Raw genomic sequence first — 16,224 nt, 5'->3', positions numbered from 1 at the left:
GCACCCTGGCCGTTTGTAGCATGGGGCATGGATGTCATTGGGCCCATCGAGCCAGCAGCGTCCAACGGTCATAGGTTCATTCTAGTGACCATTGATTACTTCACCAAATGGGTTGAGGCTAAAACCTTCAAATCAGTAACCAAGAAGGCAGTGGTGGACTTTGTTCACTCCCATATCATCTGCAGATTTGGGATCCCAAAAGTGATCATCACGGATAACGGTGCGAATCTTAATAGCAGCTTGATGAGAGAGGTATGCCAACAATTCAAGATTACACACCGCAATTCCACCCCATATCGTCCTAAGGCAAATGGAGCAGTCGAAGCAGCCAATAAGAATATCAAGAAGATACTGCGAAAAATGGTGGAAGGGTCCAGACAGTGGCACGAGAAATTACCCTTTGCTTTGTTGGGTTACCGCACTACCGTCCGGACTTCCATAGGCACAACTCCTTATTTGTTGGTGTATGGAACTGAGGCCGTGATACCAGCGGAGGTCGAAATTCCGTCCCTCCGAATTGTCGCTGAAGCCGGGATTGATGATGATGAATGGGTCAAAGCTCGATTGGAACAGTTGAGCCTGATAGATGAGAAAAGATTGGCAGCAGTGTGCCATGGTCAGCTGTACCAGAAGAGAATGGCAAGAGCGTATAATAAGAAGGTGCGCCCCAGGAATTTGATGTAGGGCAGCTGGTATTAAAGAAGATCCTCCCACATCAGGTCGAGGCAAAAGGCAAATTCGCCCCAAATTGGCAAGGGCCTTATATTGTGACCCGAGTATTGTCCAACGGTGCTTTGTGTTTGACAGATGTCGAAGGTAGATGTGTCGACATGGCTATCAATTCAGATGCAGTCAAGAGATATTATGCGTAACTTCTTCAATTACGGCAATTTTGGTTTATTTGTTTGTATTTGGCATTTATTGAATAATGAGATGACGGAGGCAATTCTTTCTTCTATCCAAACACTTTTAACCCTCGCTTCCCCCTTTGAGCCTTAAGCAAATTCTTTCAATACCCCTCTTTTGGAATCACTAATGGGAAAGATACGAAAAAAAAAAGAAAGGAAAAGAAAAGAAAAAGAAAGAAAAGGAAAAGAAAATGAAAAGAAAGAAAAGAAAAATCAAGGAATATAAAACCGTGGGAACTACGTTTGACCTGATTCCTCAAAGAGGATACGTAGGCGCCTCACGGCTCGGTCATAGTATGCATCATAGTGAATATAGGATGCATAATGTACATAGTGTGCAATATAGCACAATGTGCGTAACGCACGTAGCTCAACATAAGCTTAAAAAATAAAGTCCCCAAGCAAGAAAACTGGGGCAGAGGTTATGTTTTAAGTTCCAACAAAGGTTTGATTCCAAAAGTTGTAGCACATCACCCTTCAAATTGTTTTCATTTTTATAGCCTTTCTTCAAACCCACACCAAAACCAACATCGACATCCAAAAGACCTCCCGATCAATGTTCGAGAGATGCTAAATCCGGCAAATAAGGCCGAGAATAATACACTGATCCCCAGCAAAGAAGAGGATCGTAAGACTGGGAATGAGTCGATAGTCAAAAGAATCCCCGGAAGAGAGGGTCGTATCTACAACACCCCGATTCCTCGAAAGAAATAAAATGAGAGAGTCTCATCGGTGAAAACCTTCACAGGCACCGAAAGGCGATGTAAGATAAGGGATATGAAATGAGAGAGTCTTATTGGTGAAAACCTTCACAGGCACCATAAGGCGCCGGGAGATGAGAGAAAAGAGAGAGTCTCATTAGTGAAAACCCCTCGAAGGGCACTATGAGGCGACGAGACAGATCAGCAAAGCTACCACATTCGAAACGAAATGAACACTCTTTTATCATCCCCAGCAAGTCAAACCATCGGGCAAATCAATTGATACAAATAGACTGGGTCGGAATCTATGGTGCACGCCATGATCACGGGGACCAGTTGTGTCCTCCAGATAAGTTCTTTTGATTGTCTCCTCCTACAAAATATTGGTTCAGAAAGTTTTTCACTTTTCCATATCTTTATTTCTTTTCCTAAAATGTGTCTTGAAAGGATTTTTCAAAGCTTACTACCAGAAAACCGAAGGGGAATTCATCCCAATGCAGGATAATACAAACAGTCTTAAAGGCCTGCCCCAGGCAATGCAGGGATTGTGCTCGGAAATGTTGGAAGAAGTATGCTCCAAAAGGGAGTGGTTTCGGAAGTTAGAAGCAGACTCCCACATCATGTGTTTAAAGAGAAAGCAGAGAAGGGGATAAATTGAAAACCAATCCCCAGCAGGCTAGAGACCCCCAACAGGCAACTTTGCCCGCCAACCAATTATGGGGACAAAAAGCAAGAAAAGGGGAAGAAAGGAAGATCATCCGCCAGAAAGGCACCCTCTACCACCACGATTAAAACTGACCAAATCCTTTTGTCTGTTGCAGGGGAACAGAGGATTGATGAGGGCAGCAAGATGCAACGCCATGGAAGTCACCAAAAATCGGGGCAGAAAATTTTCTGCCGATTGTCGAAAATTTTCTCGGAAGAACGGGGAAACAATTTCAATACTTTTAAGTTCTAGGTCGCCCACCAGTATAATGCGGGAATACTATTAAGTTCTAGGTCGCCCACCAGTATAATGCAGGAATACATTTTAAGTTCTAGGTCGCCCACCAGTATAATGCGGGAATACATTTTAAGTTCTAGGTCGCCCACCAGTATAATGCGGGAATACTTTTAAGTTCTAGGTCGCCCACCAGTATAATGCGGGAATACATTTAAGTTCTAGGTCGCCCACCAGTATAATGCGGGAATACTTTTAAGTTCTAGGTCGCCCACCAGTATAATGCGGGAATACTTTTAAGTTCTAGGTCGCCCACCAGTATAATGCGGGAATACATTTAAGTTCTAGGTCGCCCACCAGTATAATGCGGGAATACATTTTAAGTTCTAGGTCGCCCACCAGTATAATGCGGGAATACATTTAAGTTCTAGGTCGCCCACCAGTATAATGCGGGAATACATTTTAAGTTCTAGGTCGCCCACCAGTATAATGCGGGAATACTTTTAAGTTCTAGGTCGCCCACCAGTATAATGCGGGAATACATTTAAGTTCTAGGTCGCCCACCAGTATAATGCGGGAATACTTTTAAGTTCTAGGTCGCCCACCAGTATAATGCGGGAATACATTTTAAGTTCTAGGTCGCCCACTAGTATAATGCGGGAATACTTTTAAGTTCTAGGTCGCCCACCAGTATAATGCGGGAATACTTTTAAGTTCTAGGTCGCCCACCAGTATAATGCGGGAATACATTTTAAGTTCTAGGTCGCCCACCAGTATAATGCGGGAATACATTTTAAGTTCTAGGTCGCCCACCAGTATAATGCGGGAATACATTTAAGTTCTAGGTCGCCCACCAGTATAATGCGGGAATACATTTTAAGTTCTAGGTCGCCCACCAGTATAATGCGGGAATACTTTTAAGTTCTAGGTCGCCCACCAGTATAATGCGGGAATACATTTAAGTTCTAGGTCGCCCACCAGTATAATGCGGGAATACTTTTAAGTTCTAGGTCGCCCACCAGTATAATGCGGGAATACATTTTAAGTTCTAGGTCGCCCACCAGTATAATGCGGGAATACATTTTAAGTTCTAGGTCGCCCACCAGTATAATGCGGGAATACATTTTAAGTTCTAGGTCGCCCACCAGTATAATGCGGGAATACATTTTAAGTTCTAGGTCGCCCACCAGTATAATGCGGGAATACTTTTAAGTTCTAGGTCGCCCACCAGTATAATGCGGGAATACATTTAAGTTCTAGGTCGCCCACCAGTATAATGCGGGAATACTTTTAAGTTCTAGGTCGCCCACCAGTATAATGCGGGAATACATTTTAAGTTCTAGGTCGCCCACTAGTATAATGCGGGAATACTTTTAAGTTCTAGGTCGCCCACCAGTATAATGCGGGAATACTTTTAAGTTCTAGGTCGCCCACCAGTATAATGCGGGAATACATTTTAAGTTCTAGGTCGCCCACCAGTATAATGCGGGAATACATTTTAAGTTCTAGGTCGCCCACCAGTATAATGCGGGAATACATTTAAGTTCTAGGTCGCCCACCAGTATAATGCGGGAATACATTTTAAGTTCTAGGTCGCCCACCAGTATAATGCGGGAATACTTTTAAGTTCTAGGTCGCCCACCAGTATAATGCGGGAATACATTTAAGTTCTAGGTCGCCCACCAGTATAATGCGGGAATACTTTTAAGTTCTAGGTCGCCCACCAGTATAATGCGGGAATACATTTTAAGTTCTAGGTCGCCCACCAGTATAATGCGGGAATACATTTTAAGTTCTAGGTCGCCCACCAGTATAATGCGGGAATACATTTTAAGTTCTAGGTCGCCCACCAGTATAATGCGGGAATACTTTTAAGTTCTAGGTCGCCCACCAGTATAATGCGGGAATACATTTAAGTTCTAGGTCGCCCACCAGTATAATGCGGGAATACTTTTAAGTTCTAGGTCGCCCACCAGTATAATGCGGGAATACTTTTAAGTTCTAGGTCACCCACCAGTATAATGCGGGAATACATTTAAGTTCTAGGTCGCCCACCAGTATAATGCGGGAATACATTTAAGTTCTAGGTTGCCCACCAGTATAATGCGGGAATACTTTTAAGTTCTAGGTCGCCCACCAGTATAATGCGGGAATACTTTTAAGTTCTAGGTCGCCCACCAGTATAATGCGGGAATACATTTAAGTTCTAGGTCGCCCACCAGTATAATGCGGGAATACATTTAAGTTCTAGGTCGCCCACCAGTATAATGCGGGAATACATTTAAGTTCTAGGTCGCCCACCAGTATAATGCGGGAATACATTTAAATTCTAGGTCGCCCACCAGTATAATGCGGGAATACATTTTAAGTTCTAGGTCGCCCACCAGTATAATGCGGGAATACATTTAAGTTCTAGGTCGCCCACCAGTATAATGCGGGAATACATTTAAGTTCTAGGTCGCCCACCAGTATAATGCGGGAATACTTTTAAGTTCTAGGTCGCCCACCAGTATAATGCGGGAATACATTTAAGTTCTAGGTCGCCCACCAGTATAATGCGGGAATACATTCAGCTCTAGATTGTGGAATCAGTCACCCCACCTGAAGACGGAAGGGTACAACAGAGATCCCCAAACGGGAAACAATGAAACCCCAGCACCGAGAAGCAGACAACTGCAGAGGCAAGCGCACAATTCAAAAGGAAAAAGGAACGCGTCTCAAAAGAAGCAGTTTGGGAACGTTGTAGCATGCCCAGTATAACGATACTGATGAAGAAACATACCACTGAAGAAACCATTGGAAGATTTAAAGAAGAAAGCCGCATCCCCAGCGGATCAAGCAAAGTGATGAAAACTGGCATTCAAACGTCAGCAAAGGACCAACATCATCTCCCAAAGTCACAAGATAAAGGCATCGGAGGAAAGCGTTAGCCGACAAGAAAGCAAGGCAACAAGAACAAGTTGAAGATGGATGAGATTTCAGGATCCTCAGTTTAGCTTAGCTTCTTGTTTTCCTTTTAGAGCAATGTAATAGGGAGATCGGTTGAGCCGTAGCATCCTACAGCAGCATACAACAACGCACAACAACAACAAGCAATACAGTCACACGGTAGTCCCAGCTACCAAAATTTCTCGAACTACATTGACCTGATTCCTGTTCAGCCCAGGATATGTAGGAAACCTCTGAAGCAAAGGTTCGGTCAAATCTCTTTCAAAAAAGTGCTTCACACGGAGTATTCGGACGGGCAAAAATCGCTCGCTTTATCTTTGCGCGAAAACCCTTCGTGTCTTCGTGCAAAGAAGGGCAGCTGTAAGCACGTGATTTTTGCTTCACGGACAGTCACTCCAAAAGAAATAGTAACAAAGGACCTCGCTGTACAATTTTCAATTTTCCGTAACGTGTGCTGCTAGTCATGTGTGGTTCTGTCCATTTTGTCCATTTTTACATTATTAAACAAAATACAAAATGTGTATGTCCTGGTAATTAGACCATAATTCATTCAGTAAAAGAAAAATTCACAAAAATATTCTAGGGTGCGATTTAACCTATTTAAATATTTTGATAATTATGTTTGTTTGAATTTCATTTTATTTTTAGTTTTAAGATTAGAAAAAAAAAGAAGAAAAGAAAAAGGAAAAAAGAAAGGGAGAAAAGAATGAAGAAAACGGTTTGGGCCAAGGAAATAAACCAAAAATAGGCCCAAACCAATTCGATCAGGTCCAGTCCAAAACCAGCTGCCCAGGCACCTCCTGAAACGACGTCGTTTCAGGCAAATCAATCTGAGCCGTCCGTCCCAGCCGATCCAACGGTTCAGGACCTCTTTCAGCGACCCATGTTCAAACCCGACCCAAATAACCAGCCTGACCCAACCCCTCACTTAAACCAAACGACCCCGTTTAACTACCAAACGACCCCGTCTCATGTCTCATCCTCAGATCCAAGCCGTTGAGATCATCTCATCTAACGGCTCAGATCCAATCAGACTCCCCATATATAAACTCAACCCTTCACCCCACGCCCCCTATCCGAACCCCACCCCTCACTTGTCTCCTTCCCCGAACCCTGAAAACCCCAAACCCTAACGCCGCCCTAGTTTCCCTTCTACCAAAACCCGGCGGCATGAACGCCGGTGGCCACCTCCTGAACACCCTAGGACCACCTCACTGTCCTGAACACGAATCCACTAACCACGAGCCTCGAATCACTTTCGTTCGTCTCGAATCTTCATTTGAAGATTTGAGTCGAACCCGGATCTATGCCAAACCATCCCATCTTCATACCAGACACTCCCCTGACCTTCCTCGTGACCAAACCAAACTTGGTTTGGTCCGAATCTACGCACAACTCCCTAAAAATCAGATCTGGAAATCCAGACTTTAGAACACATGCACTTGGGGAATCCGGCCGGTTTGGACATGGGTTTGAGGTCTAATAGACCTTAATCAAGGTGTTCTCATGTGAGAACACCCTGATTAAAGTTTGTTCGGCCTCAAAAGTTCGAAGTTGAATCAGATTTGGGTCTGTTTGATTTAAACATTTTCGGTAAGTTTTCCTTTCTTTTGTGTTAGTTTTGATTAAGTGGTCAGCATGTTTCGTTGTGTTTGTTTGTTATTTTTTTTTGTTATTTTTCATTCAGATTTCTTCATCTATGTAAAGACCTTTTATTTGGTCAATTGGTTTCTGTGTATGATTTAAATGTATCCTATGATAAGCATGTCCGATTAGTATAGTCGTCGCATGAATAAACTTATATAGGTTCCTAGTGACTGACCAAGTTGTCCGAAGCCCTTTAGGTCCCTGTAGGTGTTGTTTATTTGAACGACTGATCATTACCTGTTATGATTAGTATAGTCGACTCGATAAATGTCGTCGATCAGTTTTCTATAACTAATGAATCGAATGAGCTAATAATGTCGCATGACTAATTGAACCTTGCCATTGACTGAATGCCCCAGCATTGTTTGAAATGGTTTGTTTGCATTGTGAAACTGACTGAAAAGGTTCACTCCAGGCAGTCTTGAATTTGAACTTTCATCAGTTCAAAAATGCCCTGATGCTGCAATAGGCAGGGCAGTAATAATCAAGGTCAAACAGGGGTATTCTGGGGTTTGAGAAAGGCAGAAAAGGTTAGTTTAAATGAAGCTGGCAAGTAGGGTACTAATTAAGATTAAACTAATACTAATGGGGAGCAAGACATAAGAGTATGGGGCTTAAAATGAATAAATAAAATGAGCCCATAACTCTTGATTAAACAAAAGACCAGGCGTGGGGAACAAAGGGGCTGGCACCAAAGATGCTTAGGCATGGGCTTAAAGGGTATGGGCATTCTGCCAATTGGCAGGGCAGGCAGCTCAGCTGCACTAGTGCATTTGGCCTATAAAGAGGCCATTTGAGAACTTAAAGGGGGCTGGACTTTAGTCTTCAAAAAGAGAAAAAAGGCTGAAATTTTTAGTCCTAAAGCTGAAACTTTTAGTCTAAAGAAAGGTTTACTGAGTTCAAAGAAAGCTGAAAACATAAGTTAGTTTCCAAATAGATTGTAACTAAACACCATCTGAAAGTTGAATAAGAACTCATATTGGTCAAGCTGCCTTGGCCAAGTTTTGTCGTCTGCATTGACTGAGTTGTGTGTTGTTTGTTGAACTGTTAGTGTTTGCTGCATTGAACACTCTGCTATCTCTGTTGTTCCCCACTCTGTTTTTCTGGGATCACTGGTTTGGTATTCGACTATTTGCTGGTTTCTCTTTGGTTCTGGGAAGTATTGTTGTTTGTCTGTGGACTGTGGACACCACTGGTATTGTCCATTTGTTGTTCGACTCTTTGCTGAGCTTCATCATTATTGGCTGGTTGTTTGTTGCTGTGTTGTTGCTGCGAATCTGCTGATTGCTGTTGTTTGCTGTGTGCTACTCAGCTGATCCTTTTCCTTCTTCTTCTGTTCCTCTACATCAGGTACACAACCAAGGCACTATCAAATGTAATTGGAACATTGAGCATGAATGCAAAAAAAGGAAAAAGACTTGAAGTTGATTTTCATATATATACTGTTATATTAGATATCATGTATTGTATGATAATTTTCATTCTTGTGTTGACACTCGAAGCAGCCTGTATGCCTAGTGTATATCAATATAAGTTAGCTAAATGGTAGCTTACATATGTATGCTGATAGGTGATAATATGTTCAATGAGATAGGTTGCGTCTCAGATTTTAGTTTACTTTGCAGTATATGTTGTAATGTATACCAAGTATGAACACTGTACATCCTGGATTAAGTTCTTCCTTTTTCGGATTGATGGTCTCATATAACTAGTAAACCACCTGTTAAGACAAAGAACACCAAACTTGCAATCTCAACCCTATAAAGGTCGAGTTCAGGCCAAAACAGGCCTAGCCGGCCTGCTTCGAGCAAGCAGTGGCCCAGGTTTGGCCCATCACGCATGGGTCGAATTTGGGCCCATGATTATTTATTCGACTGACTGTGCGCGCAGCCTTGTTCCTGATTTTAGCATTTCCGAATTCTGTTATAAAATAACTTGCAAGTATTAATTAATTAGGACTATCTACTGCTTTCGATTGATAGAGACAAACACGACAAGAAACGTAGTTGCTATAGGATATCCTTTTAAAATAAGAATGAGATGAGCCTCGCCGAATAAAAATACAAATTGGGGGGCCCTTAGTAAATACTTGTTTTAAATTACTTAGAATTCAGGAGGGCCGCTTAGTGAATTTCGTGGCCTTCCCAAAAATAATAATGCGATAGTCTTTTTAGGCGCGTGTTTAATAATTTACTTTCTTAAAACTTGGGGTGTGCATTTCATGCGACCCAAATCCAAATCCCAAAACGTCAAATAAGATATGTTCCGGATTGTGGGTGCATTTCATGTGACGCAGTCCAAAGACATGTTTTAAGCGACGTTCACATTCCTAATAATAATAATTAGTAAAGTGGTTAAAAGATAAAATTTTCACATGGTTCATAATTGTATTAAAAATCAGATAAACAAGCCGAATATAACAGTTGAGCGACCGTTCTAGAACCACGGAACTCGAGAATGCCTAACACCTTCTCCCGGGTTAACAGAATTCCTTATCCGGATTTCTGGTATGCAGACTGTAATATAGAGTCATTATTTTTCCTCGATTCGGGATTAAAATTGGTGACTTGGGACACCCTAAATCTCCCAAGTGGCGACTCTGAAATAAATAAACAAATCCCATTTCGATTGTCCTTTAATTGGAAAAACTCCCCCTCGTACCCTCACGGGTACGTAAAATGGAGGTGTGACAATAATCCCCGATGATTCTGAAGCCACCAAGTCAACGATCGAGGAACTGGAATAAGTCGTACTGATCGAGCATTTTCCCGAGCATAAGGTATACCTGGACACGTGGTTAAGTCCCTAGCTCAGGAAAAAACTCATTCAATTCCTTATGGCTAACATGGATTATTTTGCTTGGTCCCACCTTGATATAACAGGGATCCCCCTGGAAATAACCACTCATAAGCTGTGCCTGGACCCAAAGTTTCATCCAGTCAAACAGAAAATGAGACCTTAGTCCGAAGTCAAACATGCATTCATCAAAGATGAGCTATCTAATCTTCTTAAAATAGGGTCGATTCGGGAGGTTAAATACCCGAATTGGTTAGCAAACGTAGTGGTAGTCCCTAAAAAGGGAATAAATTAAGAATGTGTGTAAACTAAAGATTTGTATAAGGCATGCCTCAAGGAATCTTTCCCTTTGCCTAATATCAATCACATGATCGATGCGATGGACGTCCACGAGATCCTCAATTTTCTCGATGCGTATTTCGGGTACAAGCAAATTCGGATGGACCCGGGTGACCAAGAAAAAATGTCCTTCATTACTAAGTATGGTACCTACTGCTATAACGTAATGCTATTCGGACTAAAAACACTGGCTCCACTTACCAACGCCTAGTAAATTGGGTGTTCGAAGAACAAATAGGAAAATAAATGGAGGTTTACATTGACAACATGTTAGTTAAGCCCCTGCGTGTAGAGGACCATTTAAAACATTTGCAGGAAACCTTCAATATATTGAAAAAGTACAACATGATGCTGAACCCGGAGAAATATGCATTCGGAGTGGGACCCGGGAAATTTCTCAGATTCATGGTATCAAACTGGGGGATCGAGATTAACCTCGATAAGATCAAAGTCATTGAAGACATCACTATTGTGGACAACGTCAAATCCATCCAAAGGTTAACTGGTCGCATTGCCGCCTTGGATTGATTCATGTTGAGGTCCTCCGAAAAGAGCAATCGGTTCTTCTCATTATCGAAGAACATGAATAACTTCTCATGGACTCCAGAGTGCCAACAAGCCTTGGAGGAAATCAAACGGTACCTCTCGAGCCCACCTTTGCTTCACACTCCGAAGGTAGACGAACAACTGAACCTATACTTGGCAGTATCCGAGGTGGCGGTAAGTGGAGTCCTAGCATGGGAAGAAGAATGTACGCAATTTTTTATTTATTATGTTAGTAGAACTCTAGGCAAGGCCAAAATTATATATCCTCACCTAGAAAAATTGGCACTCGCTTTGCTAAGCGCCTCTAGGAAGCTAAAACCATACTTTCAGTGCCACCCTATATGTGTTGTAACTACTTACCCATTGAGGAATATAATGCACAAATCTAAACTCTCGAGATGACTTGCCAAATGGACCGTGGAAATCAGTGGGGTATGATATCGAATATCCACCCCGAACCGCCATTAAATTTGAAATTTTGGCAAACTTCGTGGGCAACTTTACACTGGCCCTAATACCCGAGGTTGAAAGAGAATTGTTGTTGAACTCGGGACTTCCTCGGGAAACTGGACCCTCTTTACGGACGGTGCCTCGAACGCAAAGGGGTCCGGACTTGGCATCGTATTGAAGCCACCATCGGGTAATATAGTTAGACAATCTATTACGACTATAAAATTGACTAACAACGAGGCTGAGTATGAAGATATGATTGCATGTCTCGAACTAACCAAACACTGGGGGCAGAGGTAATCGAAGCTAAGTACGACTCCCTCCTTGTGGTGAACCAAGTTAATGAGACATTCGAAGTAAGGGAGAAACAAATACAGAGATACCTGGATAAATTACAAGTAACGTTACATCGGTTCAAGGAGTGGACCCTACAATATGTGCCTCGGGATTAAAACAGCGAGGCCAATGCTCTCGCTAACTTGGGATCGTCGGTTGATGACGATGATTTCAACTCGGGGGCGGTAATACAGTTCATGAGATCGGCAGTGGAAGAAGGTTACGCCGAGATAAATTCAACAAGCCTAACTTGGGACTGGATAAAAAAGTATACAGAGTATCTGAAGACCCAAAAACTACCCCTAGATCTTAAGGAATCAAGGGCTCTGCGTACGAAGGCGTCCCGGTTCAGCTTGTCCGAAGACGGTACCCTGTTCTGTAGAATGTTCGATGGCCCACTCGCAATAAGTCTAGGACAAGGAAACCTCGAGTATGTTCTAAGGAAAGTCCACGAAGGCACTTGCAGAAATCATTGGGGCACTGAATCATTAATTTGGAAAATAATTAGAGCCGGCTACTACTGGATCGACATGGAAAATAACGTGAAGGAGTTCGTACAAAAATGCGACAGATCTTAAATGCATGCTTTAATGATGCACCAACCCGGGAAACTGTTGCATTCAATCTTATCACCTTGGCCATTCATGAAATGAGGGATGGACATCGTCGGCCACCTTCTATGGGCACCCAGTAAGGCTCAATTTATACTATTTATGACTGATTATTTTTCTAAATGGGTGGAAGCCCATGCGTTTGAGAAAGTCAGGGAGTAAGATATCATTGATTTCATCTGGGACCACATAATATGCCGGTTCAGGATGCCGGCCGAGATCGCGTGCGATAATGGGAAGCACTTTGTCGGCAACAAAGTGAGAAAGTTTTTCGAAGACCATAAGATCAAAGGATCCTATCGACAACCTATCACCCTAGTGGAAACGGGCAAGCGGAGTCAAAGAACAAAACGATACTCTGAAACCTCAAAAAGAGGTTGACCGACGCTAAAGTAAAATGGAAGGAAATCTTTCCCGAAGTCCTATGGGCATATAGGACGACCTCGAAGTCGAGTACCGAGGCCACCCCATTCTTGCTGGTTTCCGGCATCGAGGTCCTAATACCGGTCGAATTAGGAGAGTCGAGTCTCAGGTTCTGATATGCAACCAAAGAGTCAAACGACGAGGCTATGAATATGATCCTGGAACTATTAGACAAAAGGCGCAAGTTGCCCTCATCCGGTTGGCTACCCAAAAGTAACGGATCGAAAGGTGTTACAATCGAAGATCCAACCTTCGACGCTTCAATGTTGGGGACTTGGTGGTAAGGAAGGTCACAATAAGCACCCAGAACCCGAACGAAGGGAAACTAGGGCCGATCTGGGAAGGTCCATATCAAATTATCGAGATCACCGGAAAAGGATCGTACAAACTCGGAGCAATGAACGGTGAGTGACTACCGAACAACTAGAACATAACTCACTTAAAATGATACTACTGCTAAGAAACGATCCCATTCATTTCTTTTATTTACATGTTAGACTAACATTTGCTTCAAGAAACGATGCAACTTTTAGGCCCGAAAGCACGTGTTGTACTCTTTTTCCCTTGAACCGGTTTTATCCCAAATGGGTTTTCCGACAAGGTTTTTAACGAGGCAATAACGGATCGTGCTAACTTAGTATTGAATACCGGCCCTAAACCGATGCTAAGGATCACATCAACAGTATTCGAGGCTTCTATATGATTGGCCTCGAATACTGGGGGGCATCGCCCTCAGATAATGATTTTAGCAAGGAATGATACTTTATGCTCGAACAGTCTAGGCTCGGTCGATAGGATTTACTAAAAGGGGCAAACGGTCAAATGAACCATGTCCACATAGACCACCCGAGCCCTGATACAAAACTTGTACACATGTGTAACCTTGTATATTATGCACAGAAATAAAAGGAAGTTTCTACCTTGCGGATAAATATTTTGTCCCTTAAAATCTTTTGTTGTTTCCCCCCTTACATTGGTCCCCTAAAGACATCGAGCCCAAGGGCCACTTTACTTGGGGAATGTCATCCAAAGCAGGCTCGGACGTCCCAGGATATCGAGGCCCGGAGGCACAAAGCCTATCAGGCAGTGCCCGAACTTTAGAGGCTACGGCCATCCCCATTTGGGAGTGGTTGTCTTGGGTAAGCCCGGATGACTTGGGATAACAAGACCATTTGGGAAACACCCAAACTATAAAGGCCACAACCATCCTAGAACGGCTCGGAGACGTCCGAGATCCGTAACTAAAACATAAGGCCTTCAAAATTTCTAAACCAGTTCAAAAGGCTACCCTCGACAAATTATAATCTTAAATATTCTAAGTACTTTCGGGAAAGCTTCCGGTCATACCGAGTGCCCCACGAGTCTTAAGCAAAACGGAAAAGGGCCAAATATATCCTTGTACTATGAGAAAAGGTTTAAATATACCCTTCGTTATACTTTGGGTCTATATATATCCATCTCATAATACTATTGGTCAAGTATACCCTTCTTCTGTTAAGTTTGTCCAAGGTGGGTATCCAATCCTACATGGCACTGATATTTGATGATATGGATGCCACCTGACATGCCACCTCAACCCCTAATCCATATATAAAAGACTAAAATTTGAAATGCAATATTTTTTATGATAGCGGTAATGAGAGAAATAGTGGTGGTGGTGGGGGGAAGGAAATTTTAGTGGTGGAAAAAATAGGAGGAGTAAGATGGGTTAGAGGCGTTGTTGTGCCAATCCATGTGGAATCTGCCTCATCAAATGTCAATGCCACGTAGAATTGGATGTCCACTTTGGATAAACTTAACAAAAAAGGGTATATTTGAACTAATAGTATAACGATAGGGATATATTTGGACTCAAAGTATAACGATAGAGACATATTTGGACTCAAAGTATAACGAGGGGTACATTTAAATCTTTTCTGATAGTACAAGGGTATATTTGGCCCTTTTTCCGTAAGCAAAATAACATCAAGAATGAGGCCAGCTTGAACCTCCGAACAAGACCAAATTATTATGTGCTAAGGCATCCGATATCTTTGCAATCGTAAAGGAAAAACAAAAAAGCTTGAAATTTGTTGAAGGAAAAAAGCCTTGTATATATATTAAAAGTTTTTTACAAAGGCCAAACGACCTTGACAAGAATTTTTACAAAGGCCAAACAACCTCGATAAGACTTTTTACAAAGGCCAAACAGTCTCGACGAAAAAAATAATATTAAGCAAAAAAGCAAAAACATCTGTAAGGCATCTAAGCAGCCTGGTCCTCACCGGAGCCCGCCTCATTATCGGTACCATCGGGGTCTTCTCCACCCCTGGATTCGCCAAAATCCTTGAAGTCTTCTTCGTCTTGGGGTAAGCCAACTTTTGGCCTCGGCCTCGAGCCCCTTAGCACTTTCAAACTTGGTCGATAAATCAAAACCCCGAGCATGAACCTCCTCGAGGGCCTCCCTTCGAGACTGTTGCATCTCATACTCAATAGTGTCTTTTAAGTGGTCCTGGGCTACCTCGGCATCGGCTCTATACTGGGCCACCATCTCGTGGGCATCGGCCTTGGTTGTTTTAGCCACCGATTTAGCCGCTTTAAGCTCCTTGGCGAGGGTCTCTCGATCGGAAACAACCGAGTTCAGTTGAGACGGGAGATACTCAATTTTTGGGGACCGTTCCTCAGCCTCCTCCCTCATCGCTCGAAGTTGAGCCTCTGTCAAGGTTAATTGTGCCTGGGCAGTTTCCTTTTCTGAGGCCAAACATGCCATTTTGACTTTCCACTCTTCGTCCTTGACCTTGATTACATCCATCTCGGCCCGGAGTTGGTCGATCCAATCAATCTTCTTTTGTACCTATGGTTTCTGACTATTAATCACCGTGTCTAGCTCATCGTCACTAACTTTAAAGGTTTTTACCTGTTCCACTAGGTCGGCGTGTTCTTTCTGAGCCGCGTCCAACTTGGCTCGACGTCTCTTAGCCTCTCCTTCACGTTGCTCATTGAGAAGTTTATACATGTCTCTCTTCTTAGTGAGCTCTTTGAGTTCGGCCTCGATTTGGCTCAGCTCATCTCGATACCGTAGGAAGGTCTCGTGGTAAAGCACCGAGGCCTGCAAATATGAGAAGAAATATTAAGATCACTAATAACAAAAGCTGAAAATGAAAAGGTTTGATAACACCTTACCTGGTTCAACACCTGTTGTGCTTCGTTAAACAAGCATGGGGAATCCACCTCGTTTATTTTTCCTAGTCTTCTTCGGTTACCAGGCACTGGAGGTAACTAGCTACCCAAACAAGTGCGGAAATAAACAGGGCATCCTCCGGAATGGTGATGATAATTGACTGCTTCCGACCAGGATTCGCACTCAGGCCATGGAACCAGTTGACCAGTCTCGGGCTCAAATTAGACCCACCTGCCCCCGAGGGTGAACTTTTCCTCGGTACTTCTAAGTCATCTAATCCGGTGGCATCCTCACTGGCAGTGGAGTGCACACCATTAAAAAGCTATGAAGGGGATCGTCTGCTCCATATTCGATCGCTCCTTTGTCATTTGAGCTTCATCGAACATCGATTCCATAAATAAAGGTGATCCTGTTATGT

The sequence above is a fragment of the Nicotiana tabacum genome, chromosome 18, assembly GCF_000715075.1.
Source record: "Nicotiana tabacum cultivar K326 chromosome 18, ASM71507v2, whole genome shotgun sequence".
Classification (NCBI taxonomy): Eukaryota; Viridiplantae; Streptophyta; class Magnoliopsida; order Solanales; family Solanaceae; genus Nicotiana; species Nicotiana tabacum.
This window is presented reverse-complemented; position numbering follows the sequence as displayed.